Raw genomic sequence first — 11,223 nt, forward strand, 5'->3', positions numbered from 1 at the left:
TCAAAAACCCGAACGACGACATAAAGGTTCTCCAAGTCATCCATGGCGGCCGAGCAAGCTCTCCGTCGAGCTGTCGATTTCCCTCCTATCCTAATGACAAAACCAGATTCAAAGGTTGTTTCTCTTAAGACGAAAACGTACGATTGCAGTCATGAAGGGTTTCCACCATACGTCATAATTTTCATGCTATTTTGTTAAGTAACATGAGCACCTGGGGAGACCGGAGAGCTGTTGGCGGGGCAGAAGCACTCTTAACTGGGGGAATGCTTTCTATTCGGCCTTCGATTCGATGATGCATGTCTCGTTGTGGTAGAATAGTACTCCACCATCCGATCTGAGTCCCGGTCGGTGACAGCGGCTGATTGCTTTTTCTTATCGGGGGTTTTTACTTTCCTTTCTATTCCCTGTTCTATAGAGCGGTTTATCCCTGACTATCTTAGGGGAAGATTTATCTCTTCTCTACAAAGACACTCGGAACGCAGTTTGGTCACAGTCAATGGGAATAATACAACATGAAGACAGGATGCATTAATATTCTAAAACAAAGACGATACTGAATGGGCTCCTCTGTTGCGCCGTACTGCTTGCTTTGAAACCTATTCGGATGGCGCGAGATACGATAGGCTTTGCTTTCATGTTGCGTGAAAGTGCTTGAGAGACCGTCAGGAAAGATTTTTAGCGGGAAAGGCAGCCGAGTCGTCCGTCTTATCTTAGAAATTGCCTTATTAAGGTCCCATCCGTCGTAACCCTTACATTGCATTCTAGCGAGTTTTAAGTTTTATTCTTTGTTTCATGTGGTTCCTCGGTAGGTAGGGCTTCCATTAATATAGTATCGTGTGCTTGTGCAGGTGAAGTGAAGCTTTTGTTGATTGATTCCAGACAGGTCTCTCGAGCCTTCTTTCTCGCTCTCATCTATTTTACATAGATGATTGGTCTCGAGCGTGAAACTCCCCAGGGATTAAAAAAGAAATTCGACTTTTCCCTAACGCCAATAAGAAAGGATGGTGTTTTTAGGTAACAAACCACGCCAAACAGGCTAATCCCGTAGCAAAAAAAAAACAGAAAGGAACCGGGGTGGCCAGGTGTGAAGAGAAAGATAACGTACAATGGAGTAGCCAACTCATAGAAAGAGCAGGGACGCTAGCTTTGAAACAAGGTAACAGGACAAACTAAATAATCATCGAGCGATGATTTTTTGTTCTTCCTTAGTCCAATTGAGATATATTTTATTGTACAATTGATGCGGAACGAACTGCTTTCCTTAAGCTACCGCATCGGCACCGCTCCGTGGGCTTGCCAGATTTCACATTAATGAGACAAGTCTGGTAGAAAGAGGACGTCTCTGTCCCTTCACCTGACACCTACTGCTAGGCAGAAATCCCCGCTTTCATTGAGGGAAACTTATTGAAGTCTGAAATCTACTTTAAACTCTTTGGAATTAGACAAAGGCAGGGCAAACCGGAGCCTAATGTTTATACTATCCATGAACTGCCTGCATGAATTCCCTTTGTGAAAGGCCCAAGAGTACACTGAGTTAGGCGAGATCAAGATTGACATATTTACTTCATTTTCATTAGTATAAGTTTGTTTGAAGGCGGGTACCGTGGAAGGGGTAGGTTCTCTCTGAAAGATAGACTCGGATAGGAATAGAGAATAGAAGCTGACAGCAAGCATTCTCCTCCGGGCTTAAGTAGGCTGCAGGAAAGCAGGTAAGACTATGACGAACACGGACATGAAATGAAGTTAAGTATGGACTTTTTAACAAAAGCAGGAGTCAAGTTCCGAGCCGAAATTCTTGGGTTTCTCTCGAGAAGATAAAAAAGATCAGATGTTAATGATAGCATTGTCGACATATGTCCCTTGAGAAAGAGTGAGATAGGCAAAAAGGCATAGAGACAACAATGGCCGCATCTCTCGATGAAAAGGCCAGCAAAGAAAAGCCCCTCTTCTTTCCCCTTCAGGCAAGCAACTTTCCTTCTTTTGCCCTCTCTCCTGCCCTTTACTGTAGGGCATGGAATTTCGGAGTGAATGACTGCAACAAAACAAGGAAAGAAGGCTAGGAGATGACTTGTAATCGATCCGGCTGTTGGACCCAAGACTCGGCCCGGATATTTTATAACTGTTTTATTTGAAAGGCAGGCCAGGGGGATTAACGATACTATATTGGTTTCATCGTCCCCCAACAGATTGAACAACAGATCTTTCCACTAATGGTTTTATTCTCCCATCGAAAGGATCAAAAGCGCGATAAAGAAAGATAGATTCACAGTGGGGTGGCGTGCCTAAGTTCCCTAAGTTAGTTAGCGAATACGAGTTGCCCCACTTTAATGACTTCGTTGAGGAGAGGCGGAGGTTCGGGAAGAGCTCGATAGGGTCGAGAAAGGGCGTAAACTCCCATAAAAGTGGAATTGGGGAATTGTAAATAGAAGTGAGTTCAACCTGGAGTGAAGCTTTGGAGCGGCTATTAGATACGGATTGACGTGACGAGTTGACCTAAATGAAATGAGTAAGAACAATTTAAGGTGCGTAGTCGCTTAAGCAAAGCGAAAGGAACGAGATTGATCACGGAAGAACTGCTACCTCCTATCTTTATTACCTTTCTAAGCAAAAATCTCTCTCCATATCGGTGTGGCGTCGTCTCCACCATAATGCAGTTACTTTTCCTATGTATCCGAGACAAGACAGACTGGCCAACACTTTAGCCTCTCATTCTAGGACTTACCTGTGCAATCCTTTCCATTAAGGAAGAGCTCGACCCATTCATTCATTAGTATTAGTAAAGGGGCTAGTACGCTCAAATGCAAAGAGATAAGACTTAGACCTGCACAAAAAAAGGGGGAGTTTCTGCAAGTCAATGTTTCATAACATAAACCCGTGCGCTCCGGGCCATTTACTTTTTAATGAAATATTGCTTTCTCACTCGAGAGCCCTTCCAGCTGTTCCTGATGTCGAATGAGTTCATCATTACATTCATGCTTCACCTAAATTGCGGGAATGCGCCGCTTCAACTCGACCGACTCGATATAAGGCCTCGACCTGCGCGAAGGTGTGCTGCAAAAATTCGATAGCTTGATCGGCTCGACAAGCGTTATTACATATCTAATAATAATACTCGAAGAGAGAAAGTAGCTTCCCACTACGACTCGGATGGAGGAAGAAGGATTTCGAGGGGTAGGCTTTCCTATTCTCCCTTACACGGGGCTCTCTCCCCAAGCAAAGAGAAATGCGATACCAGCTGTGATCACACGTTGGGCGCAAATCCGAGAATCTTATGCTTCAGCTTAAACGGGGCAAAAGTAGCTATCTAGCACATTAGGGAGGAGGTCTCATCTGAGGAAGGTGGATGATAGGATAGCCCTATTTTATTCAAAGGAAAAAACGACCCACTCCTTTTATAGCCAAACCTGTTATCCTTCCCTCTCTTTCTCTCGAGATTCTACATGAAACCAACAGCTATGAATATCCTTATTTCAAGACGAATACCTTTTTCTAGGGTTGGTGTGGCTGGCTATGACCTTCTGGGCCTCAGACCGAATGGATAAGAGTTGGCTCCTTTGGTCAGACTATCCCATGCTTTGTCTAGAGGGGCGTCACTCTAGGTTCTCGCTCCGAATACAGAAGAAATGAGTTATTGTCTCTCGGCTCGGGTATTTCGTAAGTTCACTTTTTCAGAAAGGCATAATTCTTTCCCAGCCGGCTGGAAAGTTGATGCAGAATTACCAGTCTTAGTCTTCAACTTTTAGCTTAAAAAAGGAAAAAAATTTATGTTGAGTCAAAAAGCTGGTAGCGCAGGTTGGATCTTAGCCTAAATTCGTTCGTTCCCTGTTGAATGATCGAGTACCTTTGACTTCACCTTTAATCGAGATTTCGAAAGAGGTCCGCGTACCCCATATAGAATAGAAAATAGAAAAGAATGCTTTTCATTTTTTCTCCCATGCTTTCTTAACAACCAAGCAAATATTTCAGTCTCCTTGGGGAGGATGTGAACACCGTAGCTGAAGATGCCAAATCAACACCCCAAGCGACCATTTCCCTATACGAAAGCGGAAACGGCGAGAAGACAAACAAAAGGGAATATGATTTTGAATCGGTGAAGGCAAGTGTTGACCTCGAGGCAAAGGAATTCTTCCCGTAGCTAAGGAGGGAATGATACCCAAAGAAAGGAATAAACTGCCTTGGAGCCTTCCTGAACGGTGCCATCTACTTCAGGAATGGGTTGAATAAACTGAGCTACGACCCATTAGCGAAAGATTCAATCTCAACATTTGGTGTTCCCGATCCAACGAGTGGAATACTTGGAGCGAGTAGTAAGAAGAAGGAAGTCTTGAAGCCCCCTTTGTTTGACTATATTATCATATTCAATTCAGTAGTAGCATTAGCATCGAAATAGTAAACAGTGATTGCAGACGCTGAAGATGCCACGTAAACTCAAGCCCTCTACAGGCTCAAGACACAATAAAACCCGCTTTTGCTAGGCCAGGTGGTCTACATACACTATTTGTGCCTAATCTAATAGCTAAGGGTGAAAGATCTGTACAAAATGTACCGTGGAAAGTCCTTCTCTTTTAGTTGTGGTCTAATTGCACTTTGTCGATGAAAACCTCCTACTTCACAGCAGGAGATCGTATCAGTGCTATCTTGTTAAGAGGTCGTAAACAAAGGGCTTAGAGCCTTATGCTCGTCCAAGAGAAAGAAAGATTCCATCCCTTCTTTAAAGCAATGGTCTGCGACTCCGTGGCTTGCTTAGGTTAGGAGAGCTCCTTTCTTATTTTTGTTCTACCGTTAAGAGAAGGATCATAAGCCCTAGTCCCAAGCTAAACAGCATATTCATCTGCACCTGAAAGGGACGAAGTGACTCGACTGAAAGGAGAGGGATGAAGAACTTGACACGCCAAATCGCATGTAAACAGGATGCAAAAACTGAATCAGATCAGTTTGGTGTTCAGTCGACCCTCTTGCTAGTGAAGTGCATCCGATAAGCCCAAAATATCTTCTTATTGGCCGGTGTAACTCGTCTCTAAAGACGAAATCGGGAAAGAAGGAACTGGTGAGCATTCCCCTGTTCATTTGTCCAACTAACTATGTGATTGAATTAATGTGGTACGTAGGAACATCCATTGTTGTTTCCTTGCTAACCCCATCTCGATCGAGAAGACAAAACACCATATAATTTTTACATACGTATTTTTTTTAATCTTCTTATTTAAAGCACCCAGCCACCCTTCTCCAAGGGTTTCAATTCTACTTTCGGAATGCCTTCTATTAGCTTAGTTTACCAGCTCTATTGGACTACCTTGCTATGCACCTAAACGAAGTCACTTTCCTTCCTTCCACTCTACATTCTAGCTTTTTTTACGGACCAGAAGAAGAACAAAGGGGAATGTGGTATTCTCAGTCATCCCATTCCGTTCCAGTTGGTACTAGTAATGCCGCATCCCACTCTTCCTTTTTATTGATGCCCAACGAAAGCTCCATCCCTTTCGAGAAAAAGTTTCTCATCCCTAAGAAAGACAAATGCCAGTCTCGGGTCAACAAATCCTAGTAAGACTTACTTTGCAGCATATGAAATAGTTGCGCTTATGCCTCCAACATTAATAGGAGCAGAAAAGATTCAAAAGGCAATTAGGCCAATTAGACTGAAGGGAAGGTGCGAGCAGAGAAGGAACTATTGAAAGGCAACTAGTGAAGATGCCAATATACCTCTTCCTCAAACAATTGAATCTGAATTGGTTCTTGCTAGGCTCTTTATAAGAAGGACGATGAAACTTGATCAAATACAAATAGGGGAATCAATGCCACATCTGTGATCCCTAAAATAAAAATAAAGGCTCGTCGAACGAGTAAGAAGGCTAGTAGCTAGGAAGTGACCAAGGATGGCTCTCAAAGCCATTCGGTTTACGTGGAGTCAAGGCTGTGATCCGAGGGCGTAAAGCGAGAAGAAGTTTACTGAACTCTAATGGTTGATAAATAGTATGATTGTATTATAGTATTAGAAGACAAGATAGTCGTTGCGGTGTTTACTTACCTAGTAATAGAGCTGCTAGGAAGCAATGGGTGCGTAGCTAGTGGTTTACAGGTTAGAATCCTTCTGGCCCCAGGAATATTCCAAAAATAGGAGGTTATTTCGAATAGAAGAGAGAGAGCGTAAAGTGATGGGTTGGAGTCCAGGCTTCTAGATGTAGATAAGAAGGAAAATGAGCTTACTTTTCCAAGTAACGGAGAGCGACAAAGACAAAGGTCTGTTATGGAATTAAGAGCTCGCTCCGCACCTGTTTGTTATAGCTAGTACATTTTATGTTCCCAGTTCAAGTTCGTACTAGTCCTGTACAGAAGATAGCCGATGTTCTTAGGCTCACAGAGCAGTCTCTTGCAGCCATTTCTAGACCAATAGCCGAAGCAGATGGGCAGGGAGGCCTGCAAAGGGGTAGGCAAACCATTCCTAGTAGAGCTGGGAAGGTAGGAACCTATGATGGTGGTTGGTAACCTTCTATTTAACGGTCTAGTTGAGTTCAGTGATTCGAAGGAGTAAAGAGTCTTAGTCAAGGGGTAATATGTTAGAAAGTTCAGAGTTTAGATGGAATGCTTGCTATCAGTGCATTAGATGTCCTAGTTGTCCAGTACCAACCCGCTTTGGAGGTTCAGTGTGCCTTCGTTCCTGTCATTCATCCAGTCTCTTGCAAGTGCTATCAAATCCTCTGTGAGTGAGGATACTCTTTATTTTGGGAGTCCTACAGGAGCTGCTCTCGAATGCGCTTACCTTGCCTTGTCGTCGATTACCTTCTGACTCTTGTGGGACTTCATCCCATCTCGTGAGGGGATCTTTGATGCGGCATTACCGGTGTCGGATAGGAAAAAATGAGGTACAAGCGCAAGACCAAAGATAGCTATTCCTCCCATCTTCCCTTTTCAATTTCCATTGCTTATCAAAGAAAGAATTCTAGAACTAGTGGTAGGTGGTCCCGTGGAGCTTTCAAAGGTAGCTTACTTACTTTAGTTTAGAGCGGGCAACAAGCCTTTTTTTTAGTTAGTCGGGTACTAACGGTTGGCAACCTCTATCCAGCCCTATATTATTCTTAAGACTTTGTTGGACTTAAAACAACAGCCCTTGCTCCATCAGCTAGAGCTTGACTAGCTTTCCATTTCTAATCACCATCTGTTTCGACTCGTTCGTTACCTAGTGATGAGCTTGACTGGTACTCTAAGACGAACGCGGTCCGATCTGGCAAAGCTGGCTCAACGTATGCTCTAGCTCCAAGATTTTGCTCTTATTGCTAGCTCTTTTCCTTTTATGCCTGGCACTGAAGAAGAAAGATCAGATGCACCTTATCCGCTATTTGCGATGTGAATAGAGGTTAGGTACAACGGACTAGAATTCCACAATAGAAAGAGCTATGCGCACCACCCCTTAGCATTAGTGCGTCTATGCGTGCTTTTAACTTTCTATATCTTAGTGCGGAAATACCCCCTTAAGTGCTTTAGTGGGAATGCGGATGATTGATTGCTTGGTAGCCGTAAAAGCGGTCCCGAGAACCTTTGCTTGTCAGGTGCACATTCAAAAGGGAGTGTAATGTAAGTGAGGGTGTGCCCCCTCTTTGTTAGCAAGAAGTGGTTAGCGGTCCAGGCAGCTCTCTTTCAAGTCCTCATCGGTCGAGTAGAAAAAGAAAGCCAAAGTCGTTTAGTGGTGAATCGGTGGATCAGAGATGCCTTCCGTCGATAGGCTGTAGTCGATAAAGGCCGTAAAACATAAGAATGCAGTGGTGGCTGTCTAGCTGCAATATTTGGTTTAGTCTGGCCTCGACGAGAAGGAAATGCGAGCATCCCTCCCGGCTCGCGTTCTCTACTATGATGTCCATTCCTTTCTGACTTCCCTAGGCAATCTGCCAGAGACAGGGATTCACCATTTGCTGTTCTAGTGGGTACGTTTTTATGCTCGTGTTATAGCTGCTAAAAAGCTATTTCGCATCTTTTAGAATGACACGGCGAGTCCAGACTAGCCTCCTGGACTGAACCCTCCATTCACTTGAGTAGGCCTAGATCGAAAATTCCATTGAATGAAACCTCGCGCTAGGGATAAGCCTCATTTCTAAGAAGCCTGTTGAGCCTTCAATCACATCACTATTGTTAGATCCTTTGATCGTGTATTAGTTATAGCCAACCTCTTTCTGTCCTCCTATCCGATAAGCATGTGCTTCCCGTGCTGATCCCGCCCTTAGACTGGAATACAAAGCTTGCCCGGTATAACTACTGCTTGGAGTTTAGGTAAATAGACAGAGGATCATTTTAAGGTAATAAGATGATACTTCACACTAAGCCAATCAACGATAGATCTATCATCATAGGTAAGAAAACGAAGTTCTTGCTGCGGGGTGGGCTTGGCGAATAGAAGTAGGCGGTTCAAAAGCAGTATGGGATGGATAAAAGGCGATAAGGGATACGAGACTTTAGTCGATGTCCAGGTATGGTGGGAAGGGCTGGGAAGTGCCGAAGAAGGAGAAAGCAGTCAGCAGTGGTGAAGCTGGATGCTCGAAGTCATTTTAGATACGGCAAGACCGCTCAGGAGGAGTAGAAAGTTGCCACAACCTAGGAGGGGTTTATAGGAAGCCAAAAAACGTGGGCCTTTTTACATAAGAAAGGGGGAGAGCGCCAGGAGAACGTCGAGACGCCATCAGTTTGGGGCGCGAGGCCAGCAGAGCTTGCTGCAGAGGAGATAAGAAAAGGCTCAGCAAAGGGGATCTGGTAACTGTTATGAATGTGGAGGAGTGGGGCATATTTCTCGTTACTGTTCCAATGTTCAGATGGACGAATGCTGCTAGGGGGTGCAGAATAGACCAGCTGAAGATGGAAGAGTGAACGTTGTCGAGCCTAGAGCCCGGGAATCTCTAAAGGTAAGTTCAGGTCGGAAACATAGCGGGGGTTCTCAAGCTTAGGAGAGGAGACAGTTTCGCTGTCGTTAGATTGTGTGGCAACGTGAGCCAACGTAAGCAAAACGGAGGAGAAGACGAAAGGCTGTATTCAAAATCTATGTCGGAATTGGCCAGTGCAAAGATAATCATTGATGCTGGGAGTTTGGATAACATAGCGTCCACGGAGATGGTAGATCAGTTGGGGCTGAAGCCCTTTTAAGTAAGGGCCTCATCTAGAGCCCTATCGAATCAGATCAAAAAGGACATAAGCGGCGGGCCCTATGTTGAGTAAGGGGGGAGAAGGTGCCCCTTCTGCTAAGTTGGAGCTAGGGAAGTTAAAGCAGGACGTCTGGTGCGACGTCGTCCTTATGGACGTATTACATATCCTACTCGTACTACCAAGGTCTTCCGAGTAGGGTTCTACCTGCGTAGAGAGAACACCGCCTTATTTTTAACGGGAAACGCGGTTATTGCCATCAGAAGACTTTTGTTAGCTAAGGATAAAGGGTGTTTGTTGGCATACCATTTCTGGACGTAGGAAAGAGTCCATAGAATGCTATGCCTTGATAGCAACAAAGCCAACTAGCAGAGCCGATTCGGGGATCGGTGGGATGCCGTAGCTTTAAGAGATAGGGGCGGAGGCAATCGGAAAGGCTTTTTAGGAACGAGGCTCCCCTCCTATGTTGTAAAAGGGAAGTGCAGATCTTTATCTTTCTGCAACACTCTTCCGACTTGATGCCGCCCCTGAATCTGCAAGTACCGGCTTGATTACCCCCTAAGATAAGAGGAGGATATAGAAGCAGATTTAGTTGCAGGTAGGAGCGAGTCTACCCTGCAAAGCGGCTTCTCGCTTATCCCCATTTTCCAATGAGGAGATCCGACGTCAAGTGCAGGAATTGCTGTCAAAGGGGAGGGAGAGTCTCAGTCCGTGCTCAATGCCTGCTTGACTAGCTCAAAAGGAAGCAGCTGGAGTGTGTAGATGGGCTTTGATTAGATAAGAGTTGGGTGATTTTTTTCCAATAATCCCAACGATGGATGATATTATGGATTAATTGTCTGTCGGGAGGGTGTTAATTTCCAAAGCTTACCTTATATTATTAAAGAAATGGGGCCCTTGGGCCACTTGACTGTAAGGAAAGGGGAAAGGTCTTTTTTTTTATAGAGAGAGAGTAAGGGGGGTTTTCTGGGGCTTTGAAGCAGGGCCACTTATATTGCAAAACTTTCAGAGATGGGATGGAAAGTCTTTCATGAGAAGAGATGGTAAGCTTGATACGGATACAGCTGCTTATCACCCACCTTAGAATCAAGCAGTTCAGTTCGACTATACCCGCCTTAATTCCCTCATTCAGGACAGATGGAAGCAAGTTATGGATCTGTTCAAGTTGGTCGATCAATCCCTCCTTTCTTTCCCCTGCGTCCGGACACCTTAGAATAGATTTGATTGGAAGGAGGGTGAGGAACGAACACAGTGGTTTGACTGCTGGGATCACAATCTGCCTGCATCAGCGGAAATTTGAACTATCGAATCACGGGTGACTCGCTTTATCGGGATGGGAAGAATTGCAACATCGATATTTCTTTCCTTCCCTAAATCGATCCACTAGTAGGTAGCGGTAGGAGAGATCCATTATGGTGGGATGGACCGTTCTCGAATTCCGGCTGGCATTTCTGTCAATCGGCGGAAGACTCACGCATATTGGGAGGGTACGACTTCAAGGGTGGACTCGATCGAACGGCCAACCACTTGCTATTTTTGTAGGAGATGAAATCCAAAAGACCATTATTAGCGTGTACTAGATTGGCCCGAGTGCGTAATAGGCTAATCGAGAAGAAATTTCATCAATAGATTGAACGGTAGATAAATGATCAGAGGGTGAGAGGGGTAGATCTACCCAATATCGACCGATAATGGATGGTCCCCACCAACTTCTTATCTCTCTTCCTCGCATTCCATTCATGACCTAACGATTATCCCTCTTTCGGGGAGGGAATCACTTGCTGGATCGAACCCAAGGATAGGTTTGATCGGTCGGGTGTTGGATCGAATGAACACTCAACCACGTCATCACGGCAGCGATGGATGTCCAACCTTTAGATCTCTTCTCTCTCAATAAAGGCGGGTAAGGAAAGTCCGAAGGCTAATCCGGCAACTGATGGCTAGAGGGCGAAAACTGCTTTTGCCAACCAAAGCCCCAAAACTAGTAAGGGCACTCGTGCCCCAGCAAGCCACCCCAACCCTACCGCCAAAGCTTGAATTTACTAAACTAATAAATAAGGCTTGTGCCAGGCGCTAACCTTTTTTGGCTGAGCCGTATCGTAT

Source organism: Solanum stenotomum, chromosome 7 (assembly GCF_019186545.1).
Source record: "Solanum stenotomum isolate F172 chromosome 7, ASM1918654v1, whole genome shotgun sequence".
Lineage (NCBI taxonomy): Eukaryota > Viridiplantae > Streptophyta > Magnoliopsida > Solanales > Solanaceae > Solanum > Solanum stenotomum.